Source organism: Sapajus apella, unplaced genomic scaffold (genome assembly GCF_009761245.1).
Source record: "Sapajus apella isolate SASKATOON/1434 unplaced genomic scaffold, GSC_monkey_1.0 scaffold21, whole genome shotgun sequence".
In the NCBI taxonomy this organism is placed as follows: Eukaryota; Metazoa; Chordata; class Mammalia; order Primates; family Cebidae; genus Sapajus; species Sapajus apella.
In genome coordinates, this window is record NW_022436961.1 from 3182976 (window position 1) to 3203608 (window position 20633).

General features: G+C 39.5%; 1 protein-coding gene across 2 annotated transcripts in view; it reads left to right on the forward strand.

Annotated features, from left to right (window-relative positions):
• The window catches only part of ZMAT4 (zinc finger matrin-type 4), a 367024-nt gene that overhangs the window by 105029 nt on the left and 241362 nt on the right, over window positions 1-20633 (forward strand). The gene's annotated exons all lie outside the window — the stretch shown is intronic.

Here is a 20633-nt window from a genome sequence, read left to right on the forward strand (position 1 = left end):
CAAACGACATAGATTCAGATGAGTGACTCTGGTCCTCATAGACCAGCGGGTTTGAAAACATTGGGGACATTGCTTGTCATGAGGAATTCATTTTACTTGGAAATGTTTGCAAGTGTTGGACTTTTTGGTATGACTTGGAGATGAGATTAAACGTCACGAGAGCTTTAGAAACACCCCCAAATGGAAAATTTGTAACGCTTGAAAAGAAGCAGCAAATTCGCAAAAGGATTTCAAGGCTGTTGTTAAGTCATGCTATTAGGAAAGAAAGGTCAGCCCTTGGCCGATTGGAAAATCGATGGAGCGTGGCTCTGGGACTTGTCTTGCTCCTTTGTGGACAGCGAGAGGCGGCATTCCCCCGCCAGGTGCACATGGCCCGTTCTGTGCCTTCTCTCACCTATATCCTTCAGTTTTCTTACCTGGTAACAGAAGGCAAAGTAGGGTTTTGTTTATTTGTTTTTTGTTTCTGTAATTTTTAATTGATAGACTTATTTTTGTGTGCAGTTTTAGGCTTACAAAAAATTGAGCAGAGAGTATCCATATACTCCCTCTCACCACCGTTTCTGTCTGTTATTAATATCTTGCATTAGGGCAGCACATTTGTTGCAATTAATGAACCCACATGGACACATCATTATCACCCAAAGCCCACTGTTGAGCTCAGGGCTCATTCTGTGTGTTATACATTCGATGAGTATTGACAAATACATGATATGCATCCACCATTGCAGTGTCATACAGAGCAGTTTCCCTGGCTGAAAAATCCCATGTGCTCCACCTAGTCACCGTCCCCCCATCCCCACCTCTTGGGCAACCGCTGATCTTTTTACCATGTCCATAGTTTTCCATTTTTAGAACATCATATAGTTGGTATCATATAAGATGTGACCTTTTCAGATTGACTTCTTGTACTTAGTAATATGCATTTAAGTTTTCTTTATGTCTTTTCACGGCCTGATAGCTTATTTATTTTCTTTTCCTCCCCTCCCCTCCCCTCCCTCCTTCCTTCCTCCCTCCCTCCCTCCCTTCCTCCCTTCCTCTCTCCCTCCCTCCCTTCCTTCCTTCCTTCCTTCCTTCCTTCCTTCCTTCCTTCCTTCCTTCCTTCCTTCCTCCCTTCCTCCCTTCCTTCCTTCTTGAATACTATTCCATTGTATGGATGTGCCATAGTTTATCCTTTTACCTATTGAAGGATATCTTGGTTGCTAATGGCAAGATTTTTAATCTTATGATTATATTAGTATTACTGAAATTGAGAGAGGAAAGTGGCCAATTCAGGGAAAATATCCATATTTATAGTCTACATTTTTTTAAAAAAAAAAGACTTTTTTCAGTTTATAAAAAACAAAGCTGAACCATATGAAATTGCCAATATTTAATCATTTTCACATACAAAAATAGTAGTTTCACATGGTTCAACGCAGCATATGCTCACAGTATGTAGCTCACATACAGAAGTGTAGAAAATTGAAAGTGAAACACAGGAGTTTTTTTTGTAGGTAAAGTAATAGAAAATGAATGTAAAGTATTTTCTGCCTCAAAGTCCAGCCAGTCTAGTTGCAACCCCATAGCTAGTTCTAGTATTTTTAATCCCAGAAAGAGGTGAACTCATTGCATGCTTTGGGTGGATAGCAACACTGGTACATTTTGAATCAACCCACCCAGACATGGAGGCATGGCTCCTCTGCTGTGCAGTGCCCCTCCTGATGAAGTTAGCTGGTGCTCATAGCAGTCCAATTAATTGACCAGCCAGTGGGCATCAGGGCACAGGCCTGGCCTTCTACAGCTTCCTTGTGTGTGGACTTATAAGGGAGAGCTTCTATTTCTTAGGTTAAGACAAAACATTGCAGAATATGCTGGTGACTGTTGTGAAAAGTATGCTGATCTTAGAGTCGGTAGTTGGTCAATAAATATTATTAAAAGAATCTACATTCTGAGTTCTGGAGATTTAACAGTGAGCAATTCAGACTAGTCCCTGCCCTCAGGAAACTTCTACTGCAGAAGGCTGGATGTGGGTGAGGGGAACTGCATGAGCAGAAGATGGCCTAACTCAGCCATGAGCCAGGGCGAAGGACCTGTGTGACCTTGGCCGGTTGCTCAGTCTTTCTGAGCCTTGGGGATTTTGGAGGATCAGATGAGATAGGCCGCTAATAGTGTATGTGAAATCACTTTGTAAACTGTACATTACTCTCTCAGTGTAATTTCTGTGGTTATCTGTTTTCAGACTATAACCGTTTGCTTTGGAAGTGTGGCTCAGGCTGGGATTTCACAGGCTTAAGTACTTTGGAATTCGTAGGACAGCTTCCATGTTACCTTTGATTCCATTATGATTTTGGTACCTGGTCACGTCTGTGGCCCCCTGTGCTCTCTGGATGCGATTCTGTGCTCCTCCACTCCTTCTGAACATCTGTTCACTCAGTGTGTTCTGGAAATTTTTTCTAGAATTGTTATACAATGTTTGGTAGAATTTCTTAGCGAAAACATCCAAGTGTTGCGTTTCCTTTGTGAAAAGATTTTAACCGCAAATTTAATTTCTTTAATAAATCATCTATTCAGGTTATCTGTTTATTCTTAAGCTTTGGTAGTTTGTTTTTTCAAATAATTTGCTCATTTCATCTAAGTCATAGAATTAATTGGCAGAGTATTTATAGTATTACCTGATTATTATTTTAATATCTGTAGAAGGAGTCGTGTACTTTCTTCTCTCATTCCTGATATTCGTGATTAGTATCTTTTCTCTCTTTGTTACCCCATTGGTCTGACTAGAGATTTCTCAATTTTACTGATCTCAGAGAACAAGCTTTTGCTTTCATTGATTTTCTCTGTTGTATTTCTGTTTTTGTTTTCTTGATTTTCACTCTAATACTTCTATTTTTTCCTTTCTTCTGCTTTCATGAGGATTAATTTATATAGTCCTCCTTATCCATGGTTTTGCTTTCCACAGTTTCAGTTACCCACAGCCAACCATAGTCTAAAAACATTACATGGAAAATTCCAGAAATGAACAATTCATAAGGTTGAAGTTGCATTCTGTCCTCAGCAGCATGTGAAACCTCACACCATCCAGCTTCATCCTGCCCTGGCTGTGAATCCCAGTGTCTCTGCGTTGCGGGTGCTGTCTGCCTGTGAGTCACACTTGCAGACCTCAAAGGCTGTCAGATCCACTGATGAGGCATCGCCATGCTGGTGTTCAAGTCACCCTTACTTGACTTAATGGCTCCAAAGCACTAGAGTAGTGGTGCTGGCAATTCAAATATGCCAAAGAGAAGCTGTAAAGTGTTTCCTTTACGTAAAAACATGAAAGTTCTCAACTTAATAAGGAAAAAAAATTGTATGCTGAGGTTGCTAAGATTTACAGTAAGAATAAATCTTCCATCCATGAAATTGTGAAGAAAAAGAAATTCGAGTTGCTTTGGCTGTCGCATTTCAAACTGAAAGAGTTATGACCGCAGTGTGTGATAAGTGCTTAGTTAAGATGGAAATGCATTACATTTATTGATGGATGGTGTGGACAGAAACAAGTTCTGATGGACAGCCATTGGGTTTGGCACTATTTGTAGTTTCAGACACCCACTGCGGGTCTTGGAACTTACTCTATAAAAGAAGACTACGGTACTCTTTCTAGTTTTATAAGGTGCAAACTAAGGTCATTGATTTCAGATCTCTCTTCTTTTCTATTATAAGCAATAGTGCTCTAAATTTGAGATGGCATTTCGAAATCTACATGTAATAAATACAGTGTTAAAATTGATTGGGGCATTTGAAATTCTCATGTTCTGCCTTTACATTTTATAGTTAAGGAAACACATATTAGTCAGCATTTTACAATTAATTTATGTACCGCTCTTGGTGTTTATTGAAAAAACTTCTCTTGTGAAACCGGTTTTGGAATGTTACCTATCTTTATATTCAGAGACAGACTCTGTCTGTTCTGTTTTAATCTTGTTAACTGAATCCAAAATTACATTCCAGTTACTCTTTGTGGACCTAGAACAGCCTTCAGTGAAATGCAATCCTGATTTTCTCCTGTTAGCACAGCCTGTTTGTTTCCATCTATCCTAAGGTCCAGAATTCTTGAGGAAGGGGAATTTCATTACACATACTAAGCCAAAAGAAGATGTCACACTGCAGAGGGTGACTGTGTGAATTCTGATCTATAAGTTGGGAGGACAAGGACTGAGTGAGGATGGTAAATGAATGGATGCTCTCAGAAGGAGATGCTGAGATTTCACAAGGGAATAACTAGAATGTGCATGCTGGTTATTCTTTGTTTTGGTAGCAATAACTCAACCAAAATACTTCACATTCCAGGTTCCTTAATCTGGCCTATTTTGACCCTTGTCTGTATAAGATATGCATCAGAGGTTTGAAGAATGAATGAATGAATGAATGTCATGTACTGCTGTGTACTATTTACCTTCTATAATTCATGAACATTCAACTTTTCTGATAGCTGAAATATAGCAGAATTTGTTTTTCTTTTTCTTTTTGGTAGAATTGGTTTAATCTAGTAAAAAACACAAGCTAGCCGGGCGCGGTGGCTCACGCCTGTAATCCCAGCACTTTGGGAGGCCAAGGCGGGTGGATCACGAGGTCAAGAGATTGAGACCATCCTGGTCAACATGGTGAAACCCCGTCTCTACTAAAAATACAAAAAATTAGCTGGGCATGGTGGCGTGTGCCTGTGATCCCAGCTACTCAGGAGGCTGAGGCAGGAGAATTGCCTGAACCCAGGAGGCGGAGGTTGCGGTGAGCTGAGATCACGCCATTGCACTCCAGCCTGGGTAACAAGAGCAAAACTCCGTCTCAAAAAACAAACAAACAAACAAAAAAAAAACACAAGCTATGAATATTAATAGGACTCAAACATCAGTCAACTTCCTTTCTCACTTTGGCCCAATTTTGTAAATTCACTCTCAGCAGAGAGGAGTAAGATTAGAAATACCAGGAATTGGATTGAAATTTGACTTAGAATCGATGTATCACCCCCTTGCTGAAGTCCAGAAGAAAGGCCTGTACAGAAGAGAACAGATGGTTGTGTTTAAGGCACTAATCTCTTCTGACTTCCTAATTCAGCAAAGAAGAAAGGAATCAGCAGCCACAGCCTCTCCTTGGCTGCTGTGTTTTGTCATGGAAGTCAGAAACAACTGCAGTGGGCTGTCGAGGAGCTGAAGGCAGCTAAACCCTCTCTCCTTAAAAAAAATAACTGTCATAATTTTTCCACTCTTATTGATCAGTTTTCAAAATTTTAATACATTTCTATGAAATAGCGAATCAGTCAGCAGGTGAAAAGAAGTGGGCCATGCTGACTTGAAATCTAGCTAAGAGCAGGTGGCGGGAGGGAGAGGGTTATGCATGCTGCCAATGACATTAGGATGAAGACATTATTATTTTCCCTGAATGAGAAAATGTCCAGCCTGAATGCATGATTATACTGGTTAAGCACTTCTCAGTAGTTTTGGACTAACTTTATATGTGCATATTTATCTGTGGGCTGACTTTTGTGAAGAAACTGAATCAAAATTAGATTGTCAGGAATGATGAGGGTCAGGAAGAAATTATAGAATCCTGACCATGTGTTTGAGAAAGACAAGCAGAACTGAGTTTGACAGACACTTCTGTTTCCTTTGCTTTAGCTTCAGTCTGAGACAACGAGACTAATTAATATACTTGATGTCATCGTTTCAAATCAAGGAGCGATTTTTTGGATACCTACGGTATATTATACTTTGTTAGAATATGGAAGATTCATCAGGTATTGTTCTTTGCCAAAGGGCTGTGGTTTGGAGCCACATGAGATAAGCCGGGCAGTTATCAGTCTGTATTTTATGAATTGCTGAAATGAAAATCAGAAAGGGCTAAACTATGTGGCCAAGACAATAAGAGCCATGAGAGGTCAGTATAGGATGAAATTAGTGTTCTGGAGCTACAGGAGAAGATTTCAGAGAGGGGTCAGTCTTGCAATAGACATTGAAGTGTCTGTTTACATATACATAGTCCAGTATATCAAAGGGAGGCATATGTGTATCCCAAGAGCTGGAGTGACACTCAGCGAACACTTAGAAGCACCAGTATGCAATGTGTGATCTTATGATGCTGGAAAACTGATCTTGCAGCCCGACATGCGGTTAAGACTTTAGTCTCTCAAGTCAGAAAGCTTGGGTTCAAATCCTGGCTCTATACAGTGTACCTGTACAAGTTAAATATTATTTAACCTCAGACTGCAGAGAGTTAAAGTTCATAATGTGTTTTTCAAATCAGTCTATGCAAGCTACCTCTCTTGTTACCCACTGACTTATGTACTTTTATCATCACACCCTGGGAAGGATTTGACCTTGGGCAAGGTAGCTCTCTGTAGCTCAGGGGATCCCTGAAAAGGCTGGAATCTGTCAAACCCCAGGAGCAGTGGTAATGAGTTCTCCATTGAATGAGGACGGGGGCAGTGTGTCTTTGTGTCCATCAAACTGACTTTATGAGTTTTAAGGGTCTGTCTATGAATTCTGCCAAATTTTCTAGATAAACATTTGTTATTATTTGCAAACAATAAGTTTTACCTCTTCCCTTTCTATCCTTAGATCTTTTTTTCTTGGCAGGGAACTCCAGGGCTATATTCAGCAGCAGTAGCGATGGTGGTCATATATATTTTTTTGTTTTGTTTCTAGTCTTTAAAAGAATGCAATCAATATTTCCACATTAAGTGTAATGGTTGTTGTAGATTTTTCATATACTCTGTATGGAGAGAACAGTCCTATCTTTCCCTAGCTACTTGAATTTTTAAAATATTATAAATAGGTGCTGGATTTTGTAAAATGATTTTTCTGCATTGATTTAGACATTTATTTTTTCTTTCTTTAGTCTATGTGGTAAATAATATTGATTTCTTAATGTTGTGTTATGTGTTGTTAGTCTATGTGGTAAATAATATTGATTTCTTAATGTTGTGTTATGTTTGTATTACTAATTAATCCATGATTGCATGATATATTACTTAAAAAAACACAATGTTATATTCAGTTGGTTAATTTTACTTAAGGGTTTTCACATCTATATTTAAAAGCAATGGACCTATCAACCTCATAAAATGATCTGGGCATTTGAACCTCTAAAACAATATTATTGGTGGTGTTAGTGGTGGTGGTGATGGTAGGGAAGGAAGGAAGTGGTTGATCGTTTCAATTATTATTATTTGAAGACAGGGTTTTGCTCTTGTTGCCCAGGCTACAGTGCAGTGGTGCGATCTTGGCTCAGTGCAACCTCTGCCTTCCGGGTTTAAGTGATTCTCCTGACTCAGCCTCCCAAGTAGCTGGGATTACAGGCACCTGCCACCACGGCCAACTAATTTTTGTATTTTAGTAGAGATGGGGTTTCACCATGTTGGCCAGGCTGGTCTCAAACTCCTGACCTCAGGTGATCCACCCACCTCAGCCTCCCAAAGTGCAGGGATTACAAGCATGAGCCACTGTGCCTGGCCTCAATTTCTTTAATACTTGAGATTTTTTTCAAGTTCTTTTTTATTATTGAAATTTTTGATCATATTTTCTAGACGTATCTATTTTGATTTTTGTAGTTGTTCTTACTAGTTTTTATAATTTTAATTTTTAAATAACAGCTTATTTTGATATAAATACTATAAAGTCTACCATTTTAAGCATATAATTTGGTGATTGTTGGTTATTTCATGGAGTTTTACATGGATCACCACTGCTTCTAGGACATTCACACCACCTCCCCCCAGATTCCTAAACTCACTGGCTGGAGTGCAGTGGTGTGATCTCGGCCCACTGCAACCCCCGCCTTGCAGGTTCAAGCAATTCTCCTGCCTCAGCCTCCTAAGCATCTGGGACTACAGGTGCCCACCACTAGGCCCAGCTAATTTTGCATTTTTAGTACAGATGGGCTTCACCATGTTGGTCAGGCTGGTCTCGAACTCCTGACCCTGTGATCCACCACTTGGATTACAGGTATGAGCCATTGATGTCTTTGAAGCACAACATTTTGAAAAAATTGATGACATCCAGTTTATTTATTTTCTTGTCACATGTGCTTTTGGTGGCACATCTAAGAAGCCATTGTTTAATTCAAGGTCACAAATATTCAAAGACTTTTATAGTTTTAGTTGTTTCATCAAGGCCTACAATACATTTTGAGTTAACTTCTGTATATGGTAGGAGGTAGGCATCCAACTCCACTGTTTTGCATATGTCTATTTAATTGTCCCATCATTGTTTGTTGAATTGTGCTGGCATGGTTGTCAAAAATCCATTAACATAGATTAAAATGGAAGAGTTTATTTATGGATTCTTAATTGAATTTCATTGATCTATATATCTATCTTTATGACAGTACCACCCTGTTTTGATTACTGTAGCTTTATAGTAAGTTTGGAATTGGGGAGTGTGAGTGCTCCAACTTTGTTGTTTGCAAGATTGTTTTGGCTAATCTGAGTCTGTGTAAATTTGAGAATCAGCTTGTTCCTAGGTATTTTTTTTTTGATGCTATTGTAAATGGAGTTGTTTAATTTCACTTTTAGATTGTTAATTGATAGTGTTTAGAAATGCAATGGGTTTCTGTATTTTGATCTTGCATCTTGCAACCTGGCTGCACTAGTTTATTAATTCTGATTTTTGGTGGATTGGTTAGGATTGTGTCATCTGCAAGTAGAGAAAGTTTTATTCCTTCTTTCCAGTTTAGATGCTTCCCCCACCCTCCTCACCACCATGATTTGTCACTTAATTGTCCCGTTGTGAATCTCCACTACAACGTCAGGTGGAAGTGGTGAGAGAGGATATTCCTGCCTTACTCCTTATCTTAGGAGGAAAGCTCCCAATCCACCATGAAGTGTGCTGTTAGGGTTTTTCACAGATGGCCCTATCAGGTTGAAAAACTTCATTTCTATTCCTAGTTGTTGAGAGTTTTTGTCATGAGAGGGTGTTAGATTTTGTTCAAAGCTTTTTCTGGCTGTTTTGATATGATCATAGGGTTTTTGTCTTTCCTTCTATAAATGTGGTACATTACATTAATGGGTTTTCATCTATTAAACCGATAAATCTTACTTGGTCATGGTATATAATCCTACTATCTAATATGTCTGCTTTATATTTTTTTGATTTCATGTTTTTGGCTTCATATTGGTAATATCTTCTCAACCTCTCAAATATACTTATCTTTCTTATTTTAAATTCTTGGTTCATATAGTTCAATATTTTTGTTTCACTTGGTTTTGTGCCTGTTGCCTACAAGAATGTCCGTGCTCCAGACTAAAACAGGGACACTGAGCAAGGGATTTGATATAGGATGAAAGATAATGGTTCTTTTTGGAAGTAGAGAGAGTCTCCAACTGACAGTGTTTCAACTTAACAATTGTTCGACTTTATGATGGTGAGAAAGCAATACACCTTCTGTAGAAGCCCATACTTCAGTACAGCATTTAATAATTCACACGAGATTGCCAACACTATATTATAAACAGGCTATGTGGTAGATGGTTTTTGCCAGCTGTAGGCTAATGTAAGCGTTCTGAGCATGTGTAAGGTAGGTCAGGCAAAGCTATGGTGTTGGGTAGGTTACGTGTGTCAAATGCATTTCGATTTCATTTATTGCAAGTTTATGGGGGAGAAATCCCATCGTGAGTCAAAGAGCATCTGTACTGAGTTTGAGTAAGGTGGTTGGATGGCTAAGGGTCAAGGTTGTGAAGGTGGTTAGGAAGAGGAGAAGGAAAGTTGAGAGGAGAAGGAAAGATAAGGTTCTGAGGAATGAAAACTGGCAGTTGAAGAGCTTCAGAGCTGGAAACCATTAGAGCAGAGCCCCTGCCAAAAGTGGGCTTACTTCATGCTCCGTACCTCTCAGCCTGCTGTTTCCAGGTCGCCAATGGGTTGGCCTTGAGACTGCTTCTCCCTCATTTTGCCTCTCACTGAGGTGCTATCCAGCTGAAGCCAGAAGACAGCTCACTCAGCCTGGTTTCTTTTCCTGCCAATCTGGGCTTGGCAGCCACCAGGGAGAGAGGAGAGAGCTAAAAAGGAGAGGAAAGGAAAGCCGCGATTTTTAAAAATCCATTTTCCTAGGAAGCACTGGGGGAGCTGGTGAAAAGTCTAAAGCCCAGATCTCTATCCCTAGTCATCCTTATTATTCGGTTGGAAACCTGCCTTTTAAAAAACTCCCTGTGATTCTGAATCCGGTGGTCCAGGCATCAAACTGAGAGAGAATGGAAAGGAGAGGACTCTTGCAGTCTGACCTCCTGCAGTCCCCTCTCAGCTGTCCCCAGGAGGAGGTGCTCTGCATGCTCTCGCCTCTAGAAATGTAAACCTCTGCCCGTGTTTTTCTCTGGTCCCCCTGGTTGAGTGAGAGGCATGATATGGAGCTCTGGGCATCTCTGAGGGGTGGGTACTTGTATGAGTCCATTTTCACGCTGCTGATAAAAACATTCCTGAGACTGAGTAATTTATGAAGAAAAAGAGGTTCCACATGGCTAGGGAGGCCTCACAATCATGGCAGAAGGCAAAAGCACCTCTTACATGGTGGCAGGCAAGAGAGAATGAAAGCCAAGCAAAGGGGTTTACCCTTATTAAATCATCAGATCTTGTGAGACTTACTCACTACCATGAGAACAGTATGGGGGAAACTGCACCCATGATTCAATCATCTCCCACCAGGTCCCTCCCACAACTCATGGGAATTGTGGGAGCCACAATTCAAGATGAGATTTGGGTGGGGACACGGCCAAACCGTATCAATCCTGATTGAGTTAATACTGATTATATATTTCCAAAATATATAATCCAGCCTCTTTAGCCAGGTGGTTGAGTAGAGGATGCATTATGATTTAAAATAAAAGTTCTGTAACTCAAAAAATCTTCTACTGAACCACCTGGCTAGACATGTTTTTCTTTAATCATGCCATCAATTGAAAGCAACCTGCAAACAGACTAAAATCTGGGTCTCTGAGAAGGCAAATAGAAACATTGAAAAGCAGGTGGGGGTTGAGCTGCAGGTGATAGTGGAATTGCAGCTGGCGGTGAGTGCCTGCTTCCCCTAAGGCTTGTAAAGATGGATTAAATAAAACAAATATTGCTGGGAAAATAAAATATGCTTTTGAGTACTTAACTCTGTTTGGGAATTCAAGAGAAAAACATTCTGTCTTCCCATCATTAGGTGAAACAAAGCTACTCACCTATTTTTCTATAGTATTTTAACTGGCCCCAGCTGCACTGGTGAGGCATGAGAATTTTCACCCCTGCACCGCTTCCACTGGGTAATTTTCTGTGCAAGAAACTGACGCAAGGGCAGGGGGAGCAACGCTAGTGCAGAGACGGGGGAATGGATATGCCGTTCTGTGCATATTATTTTATGCTGAGAAATGTTCTTTATAGAATTCACTGATTGCTTTTTTCAGGTTATAAATGTTATATATACCTAAAAGTATTTTTAAAAAATAACCTGGATATAAAATCTTCAAAAATAAAGTCACATTTTAAGTGTACCCTAGGAATTTGACTTTAAAAATATAATTTGCTGAGAGATGGAGAATCCCTTTGTTCAGCAAGTACTCTATTATTTCGTTTGTTTTGTTAATTCAGCTTTTCTTCTATTATTGTTTTGTTTAAAGCGAGTTCCGTTTAAGCTATGTTATGTAATCTGACTTACCTAGCTACTTAAATAGTTAATGAGTATTTAAAGAGGAACAGCCTTTGCAGAATATTTCAAGGTGTGTTGTGGGGTTGGATCAACAGAAATGGAAGATTCACTCAAAATAACAGAGTTCAATTTCAGAATAATTATATGATACATGCTACGAAGTATAAAATAATAGGGCAAAAAGAGAATCTAATGTAAAAATGTTATACAGAATAACAAGGTGATCAGAGCAGGTTGGGGGAGCTCCTGGGAGCCTTGTTGCAGCTGTTGAACTTATTGGGATTTCCTGAGGGACTGCCCTGTCCCGCTTGTCATTCACATAAGGGTAGGGACTCTAGATCCCCTTGTTTTTTTTCCACAAGCTAAACCTCACTTGAAATTGGTGGCAATTTGCCAGTGGTGGGGTTAATTTTTGGACTCCACACGGGGCTATTTTTATAAAGTGCTGTATTTTTTCTTAGTCCAGCCACAAATTTTACAGAAGAAACCTGAGACATGGGGAACTGTAGCCCAGGATTGGCTCGTGGCGTTTAACCTTCCACATTTTCGGAAGGATTTGGTAACTTTGTTATTTCACATTACCCAGTCTTCTCTGACTTTAATAACTGATCACACTGGCTTAATTCTTTCCCTTGTCCCTAACTTTTAACTTCTCTTCAAGGGCTTTCTGGGGAAATAGCACTTTTTTTCCCCAAACAGGAAAAGAGAGGCCTAGATGAGCCTGTGTTATTTTATTTCTCATGTGATTCTGTTTAAAATGCACAGACATCATGGAGACATATTTAGCTCTGTACTGAATGCCACAGAAAACTGTTCCTCCAGGCTTTAGTGGTAATTTAATTTTTTGATTTGCAGGACTTTTATTTAGAATTGTAATGCATCGATGTAGTCACTTGTGTAGGCAGACAGCCACATAGATGATTACAAACATGCTTCCACAATCACAGGCACCGAACATCCCACTGTACGTGATTTTTTCTCCAAGAAAAATTTGCTTTTTCCCAATACTTTTTATGATAAGTGCTCCTCATGTTAAATGCTCTTTTAAACATATTTTGGAAGAAACAAAGTGACCTAATTCTGGAAACATTGAGGCTACCCTTTGTGCATTTGGAAATTGAACTGATTGCTGTGTAGAAGGAGGAAGACCCCAGGTGAACATCTAGTGTAGGTGGATAGCATGTGTATTAGTCAGCCTCGGCTGTCATAACAAGTTACCAGATTTGGGGTCTTAACCAACAGACATTTATTTTGTTGCCGTTTTGGAGGCTAGAAGTCCATGATCAAGGTGCCAGCAGGGTTGGTTTCTGGAGAGGGCTCTCTCCTGGTGTGTAGACGGCTGCCTTCTTACTGTATCCTCACATGGCCTTTTCTCTATGCACGCGGACAGAGAGTGAGAGAGCACAATCTCTGGTGTCTCTTCACCTTCATAGAAAGACACCAGTCCTATCAATTAGGGCCCCTCCCTTATGACTTCACCTAACCTTAATTACTTCCTCATAGACTCTGCTTTCAGATACAGTCATGTTGGGGATTAGGGCTGCAATACAATTCAGTCCAGAACAAAACAAATATCCACCACCCTATATGTAATTAAAAGCAAAGGCATAGCACCCTTAGCCACAGAAGCCTGCATATCTGACCACAGGTTAAAAGACACTTTACCAAGCTAGTGTCTGACGGATCTCTGATTCTTGGAGACAGTGGAGCAGTGAACTCTGCCTTGTGCCAAACCTCTCTTCCTCAACACACTGCCTCTGTATGAGCCGTGGACTCTGCAGCAAGGCAACTGCCACTCTGAATCTCTGCTTTTGCACTAGTTGCAGCAAACCCTCAATTTCTTCAGAACTTGTTCTTCAACTGCAGTCTTCATCAGCTCACCTGCTGAGATGTTTTCCTCCACCGTGCACTCTGTCAAATGCCTGTGAGCCCTGCCGCCTAGGACTGTCTCTGGTCTGCGGGCTCCCTCGCTCTTCTATGACTTACACTGCACTCATGGAGTTTAGAGATGGTAGTACATGTGTGAGGCTTTCAATTTCATCTTTTGGATGCAAAGGAATCTATAACAACATTGATTTCAAATGTACACAACACTTTTACGCAACGGTCTTCATTCATCAAGGGTCTTGGTTTCTTGGTCCGAGGTTGACATATTCTATTCTGCATGTGTTCAATCACTGAACTGACGAGTCTTTATTGAGCACTGGCCATGTGTCAGGCATTGTGATAGATTTGGGGGATGTAACAGTGAAGCCAACAGATATAATCCCTGTTTGCTGAGAACTTGTAAGTTGTGGGATCTTGAGATAATCTCTTGGTCTTTCTGGGACATATTTTCCTCATCTTAAGGTAGGACTGTTAGAATGATAAATCATCAGTGTTAGAATGAATCTTTAAAATGATGATTTTTTTCCATCCTATTATTGGAATGATTTGGTCTTCTAAGTAATCTGAAATTTCAAGAAAGCATTAATAAGAAAATTTAAAATCACTTGTAATCCATATAAACAATGCTAATCTTTTGGTACATTTCTTCCTGGACCTTTCCCTTGAATATGCATACAGATGCATATACATTTTTATTTAAAAATTGACATTCTGATTAGAAACTACCTTTTAAATTTTATTTTATATATATATGACATTGAATATTATTACGTTTGCCAATGGCTCCTTGGCGTCTATGGATATTTTGTAATATTTATCCGTCTTGTTTTAGGGCATTTAGCTTATTTTCCCATGTTTACTATCATAAATAAACGGCAATACATGTCTCTGATTGCTTCCTTAGAATAAATTCATAGAAGTAGGATTGCTGAATCAAACAAGTTTTTGCTCTGGATATATATTGCAAAATTTCCATCCAGGAAGCTCATATCAATTTACATACCTATTATCTACATACACAAGGGCTAGCTTTTTCTGCATCTTCCCCAATATGGATATGTGTATATCCTCGCCAATTTGCTGGGTGAAAGAAACACATTTTTTTTTTAAATTAAAAAATTGTAAGGTAGCATTTAGATGAATTTCTTTTTGTAAATCTTTTAACTATTAGTATTTCTATAATTCCTATGTGTGTCCTTTGTCTATTTTAATATTCTTTCTGAATAAATTTGTGAGGACACTTTTGATCTCAAAGATATTAAGCCATTTTATTTTACACACTGCAAATATTTTTCCTATTTTGTGGGTTGCTTCTTATAGAAAAGTATTTCAGATTGAAAACACTTATTTATTTATTTTTTGGTAGCCAGGTTCATCAGTCCTGCATTTTTTTCTTTCTTTGCTTAGAAAACTTTTTCATCACAAGGTTAAATATATTTTCCTAGTTTTCTTGTGGTCCCAAATTATTGAACCTATTTTGGAAGATTTTATTATATTCTATGTATTTGTCTGTTTATTCTGCAATTAAAACCATGTTACATTTGTTCTGATCTTTCATGTATAAGATCTTTAGTTTCTTTTTTTTCTTCTTATTTTATTTTTTATTCTATTTCTATGGATTCTAGAAATTGTCTCTATCTTGACCTCTACATAGATCTGCAGTGTTGATTCTGCTATTAGACTGAAAGACCTTCAAAATTAAGCTGTGATGTTTTAAATTCCCATTCTGTATTAACTCAGACACCAAAACTTTATCTCAATCTGTTGTCTTATCTCGTCTTTTAGCTTTTACCCTGTTATTTTCCTGAATTAAATGACATAAAACATATGCCATTTAAAACTTCTACTTCTTGTAGTAAATATTGTGTAAACAATTGCTTGATTTCCTTGATAGTTTCTCAAAAGTCTTCTTTCATTTTTTTTCATAATTTTTTTATAGATGTCACCCATCTGTGGCCGAGCAGAAGGTTTTTAAGGCCAGCCATGTGTCCCCTCTATGTGTGGTTGCCTTTGGATCTTTCCATCATCTACCTAAATCCTTTTAGGATCTTCTGATCTATTTTAGCACTAGGATTTAATCAAAGACCATTTCAGTAGCCCAGTGGCCTGGGCAGGAGGTCTGGAACCTGGCACCTCGGGGTGTTCCAGCAGAGGAGTTTGACTTCTTCCTTCCCTGTGTTGGTGAAGCCTTCCTTTAAGGACCAGTTTTCTCTTCCTAGGGTTTTAATTGGCCCATCACAGGGAGTTTCTGTGCCCAATGTTCTTCCCCTGGGAAATAAGGGAAGATACATCAGTTTGGAAAAGAGTTCCATTCATTAGAGGGAATCCCCAGCACTTGTAGTTTTCTGTTTGGCTTGTCTGTATTTAACCCTGCCCTCCTAGTGAGGCCACACTGTACCTTTTCCAGGGCTCATCCCTGGGGCCCTCAGTGAAGGGATGCTACCTGGGGTTCTGCCAGGATGCCCTCTCGTTCATCCTGTATGATGGAGCCCCTCATCTCACATCAGCCAGTTGTTTTGCAAGAATCCCCATGAGCTAGACATTGGTGTTTGCTGTCCTTTCCCTATTGGCCCCTCTTCTCCCTGGAATGACCTCGAATGTGGTGGCATGTGAGAATCACTCTTTGCTCCAGGTTTTCCTGTTTTATTGAGGTCCTTGGCTTATTTTAGCTGGTTTCTAGAAGAGGTATAATTAGATGCCTGTGATGAAATAAGATGGTGGAAGACTTATCTAGGAAATCAGGAATGGATCTTAAAGCTTATTTGAGATAGCACCTCTCCTGCCAACCTCACAACTGTGATTCCGGGAGTGAAAGGACTTTGAAGACTGCCTGAAGCATTATGCAAATACAAGGTTGCTTTGTTATCTCCACATTTTATGGGACCAGAAATCAGTAGCCTTGTTGGAAGCAAATTTGAGTTGTGAATCTTTTTGAGGCATGTGTGATAATGGAAGATGGTTATTTAGGTGGGGCACAAAGCCATTCTGTTTCTATGTGTTTCACCTCCTTTCACAGCAATACAGCTGAAATAGAGGTTTGTCTTGTTCTTTATTCCCCCAAAGAGAAGACTGGCCTGAATTTCCATTTTAGACTATTTCTTTGCGTGCCAAGAGATTGTTTCAGCAAAAGAAACTAATCTTCAGATAGGTCTGTCCCCGCACAATGCCTAGGATTGGGGGCAAAGGCTTTAATTAAAATGAAAGAGTTGGTAATTTCTGGTCGATCTGGGAAGCTTAAAGTTGATGTGGTTTGAATGAAAGTAATGACTTTTGCTCAAAATGCAAATATGAATGCAAAAAAGAACCTGGGATGGACTCTCAGTGCAATTGGAAGAGATTGTTATTTCTTTTTCATGTCTTTTCCCTTAAAGTAATGGTTCTTTTTTTCTCCCTGAAGCTCTGTAACATATACATTTAACAGGTGGGTATTTTTTTCTCCTTAAAGTTCTTTTCACTTGGCCATTTCAGACTCTTAAAAGCAGTGGAAATTTTGGGTACTAATAAATCTGGGCAAAAGTCATAAGGATGCGTTGTTGCTTATGCTTATTTGGAGGATGTAAGAGCCAGAGTCAGATGTATCTTTTCCTCCAGCCCTTCTCAGTGTAGTTGTGTGGATAGCTTAGGCCTCCTCATCCTCTAGTCTCTGTTTATACCCAGGAAGTGAAAGTAACACATATGTACCCTGGCATTTACATGTACCAAAAGGAAGTTTTCAAATTTGAAGTAGCATGCGTTGCTCTTGGGTTAAGAAGGCTCATTTAATACCAAGTACTGCAATGAAACAAAAATGTCTGAATGTTAATAAGACATTAACGAGGGTAGATGAAAATGTGGTCAATTATACCAGTGTACATTAAAAGCATTTCTGATCAGTGATTCTTTTTACTAATTACAATAATTGTGGGGTAAAAAGTACACATAATGTGAAATCAAAATGGCTTAAGCATTGTAAAATTATTATTATTATATGAATGTTATAAACAAATTTGTTATAAAAATAAAGAATAAAAACCATTTATACTCCCCATATCCTCATAAATCATTATTTTTTTTCTTTTCTACCTGTATTATCTACTTATGCACTTTTATGTCACTGTAATCATAGTATCTGTGTAGTTTTGAGTTTAGCATTTTTCTTTCAGCATTCATTGTATATGTATGTACGCATATATGTATATATATTATATACATTAAAAACCTTATATATGTGTGTGTGTGTGTGTGTAAAGGGTTTTTTGTCCCCAAATGTCCCTTTAATATAGGTCATGCCACGGCTGCTTTAACTAGCCTTCTATTGTTGAATCTGCAATTGTCTGCCTAATTTTTTGTTCCTATTTAGGTAATGCTGCAATGGATATCTTTGCTTCAATTAATTTTCACTTTCTTGTAGGAAAGATTTTTGTTCATTTGTTTGTTTTTTACAATAAATTGAAAGGAGTGCGATTACTGTGCCAAATCTTAAAGAATTTCTAGTAGGTACGGGGTAGAGAGGAGCCGGTTAGAGGAAGATGATGTAAGTGTCTCAGAGTTTCATCTAGAAAGAGAGGTGAGAAAACTGGGAAGAAAGGAAAAGGCACCTGAGGTGGGCAGATCACTTGAGGCTAGGAGTTCGAGACCAGCCTGGCCAACATGGTGAAACCCTGTCTCTACTAAAAATACAAAAACTAGCAGGGCGTGGTGACACACGCCTCTAATCCCAGCTACTTGGGAGGCTGAGGTAGGAGAATCGCTTGAACCTGGGAGACGGAGGTTGCAGTGAGCCCAGATTGTGCCATTGCACTCCAGCCTGGGTGGCAGAACAAGACTCTGTCTCACACACACACACACACACACACACACACACACACACACGAAAGAAAGAAAGAAAGGAAAGGGCTCCGTGGCAGGTCTCCATCCTTAGGTGTTATAGGCCTAGGCTAGAGGCAAGGCAATCTGTAAAAATCCCAGGAACAATCTGCAGGGAACCTCTTTCCCTTTGTCAACCAACATAATTTGGAATCAACTTTGGATTTGAGCCAGACTAACCGGGAATGTGACTCCACATTCCTCCCACTGAGAAGTCTGCAGATTTTCACTTCCTGCTGGAAGTTGTTAGCAGGGAAGGCATTGGATCTGGTCCCAGCACCCTGGAGGAAGCAAAGAGAGGGAAAAAAGATGCCCAGGCATAACGAATGCTGCTAAATGATGATCAGGGATGCCTCTGCTGTCATTCCAGAATCAGGAGGTATTTGCCAAGGCTCTGATTCCCATCACCCAAAACCCTAGGCTAGGGCACTACTGCAGGTATAGCCATTCCTTCTCCCGCCAAAACTGGAGCTGGGGGCCGCCGAGGGAGGAAAACAGGCTGTGTCCACAGTTAGCATCTTGCAGGTTAAATGCTCCTTTTTATTCTTTTGACTCCTTCCTTACCTCCAAAATACCCTCAGCAAAATGGGAGAAAATCCGTGCAGTTGTTAGCAAGCTGCAAATTTATTTGCAAAGAGAACAATATACACCTGCACTGTCATTTTCATGTAGAAGCTGAACATTGATGTCGACTCATCTGACATACATCTACATGTTGTTTCTCCTAACAATCTTCTAGACAAAAAAACGAATAAAGATACTTCAGATGACCTTTGATTAAAACCTACTATGTAACCTAGAAATGGTGCTGTAAGTGTTGACAATGTATTTCCAAGTCACATTTCACGATTTTTACACATCTGTAAAAATTTTTCATGTTTCATTGGCACTTTTCAACCCATTTAAAGGCCTTAAAAGTGTTCAGGGATTGTCCAGAAGCCTGGTCTTTTTGTTCTAGGCAGCATAAAGGAATTAAGAAAGTAATGAATGAGGAAATTGGACAGGAAGGATTTGCAACCTATCCTGTAAACAAGATGCAACTTGCTGTGTCTTCTCTGGAAATCACTTTGCCTTCGTGGCTGATTGATAAAAGTAAACCACCATCTAGGAGATGGGCTAGGACGCAACTGTAAATAAAGCTGTAGTGGAACAAAAGCCTTGAAAAGAAGGAAATAACCTCCGAGTAAAGGAAAAGGGAAGGGGGATGGGAATTAGGGAACAATGGATTGAAGAGTTGATTCGGTCAACAGCGAGAAATGTTTAACATTATGCAGATTGCAATTTTTCATATGCAACGTCTTATTTGATTCTTATGACACCCTAACAAATATTGTGATATTCATTTTGTACATGGAGAAAATGAGACGTACTTTGGTTATAAACACATTCCAGTAAGAAACTGGCCCTAATATCACACAGTTAGGAAGTGGTAGAACTGGAACCCAGATTCTGAATGTCTGAAGATTTTCTTAGCGTTCTTTTCACTCTGCCATCCTGCCTCAGATAGAAACTTGGAAATTAGAACTGCTGTATTCTTTAAAAGTGGTGGGAACCTGGGTGGACTGTCAGTTGAGCAAAGAGGAAATAGGGAACAAAGAAGGCATCAGTTTCTCCATGCTGCGCATGGACCTCAGTATAGCCAGAAATCAACAATCCTGCTAATTCTGAAGAACACGGGTCTTTATTTGCTCAACTGCATCATCTGCTGGCAGGTAGCTTAGGCTGTGGTCAGTCCCCAGACTGACATACAATTCTCTTTAGTTTGCTCATGATATCTGGCCTTAGAGAATCCCATCCCTTCTGATAGCTTATTAATAACTTGGGTAGGGGAGAGCCACGAGAAAAGGCTTCTACTGAGGGTGAGGTGTACCAGGCTCCCAGGGAGGCATTGCCCCCAGACCCTAAGGGCAGGGCAGCAGTTGTGAGAGTGATCACTGTTCCTCTTCCCATCACAATTGATCCTTATGTTATTTCTTTTGCTTTTTTATTTTTATTTTGAGGAAGATTAAATATAGTGTATTATCCACTCTAGGCTAAATGATCCCCATGCCTTCACCTTCTTCATTACTGTGTTTTCCCATCATGAAATTACATTGGCTTTAGAACTTGGGGCAAACCACTTAACCTGTCTGAAACTACACCCTACATCACTCATAGGAGCTTGCAGAAGTGTCTTCTACTGACAATCCCATTTTTGCATTTGCAGGCACTGCTAGATTTCAAAGGATTTGAAATGACATCTCTTTTACAGTGTCTGTTTCTGCTTTTCCTTCTCA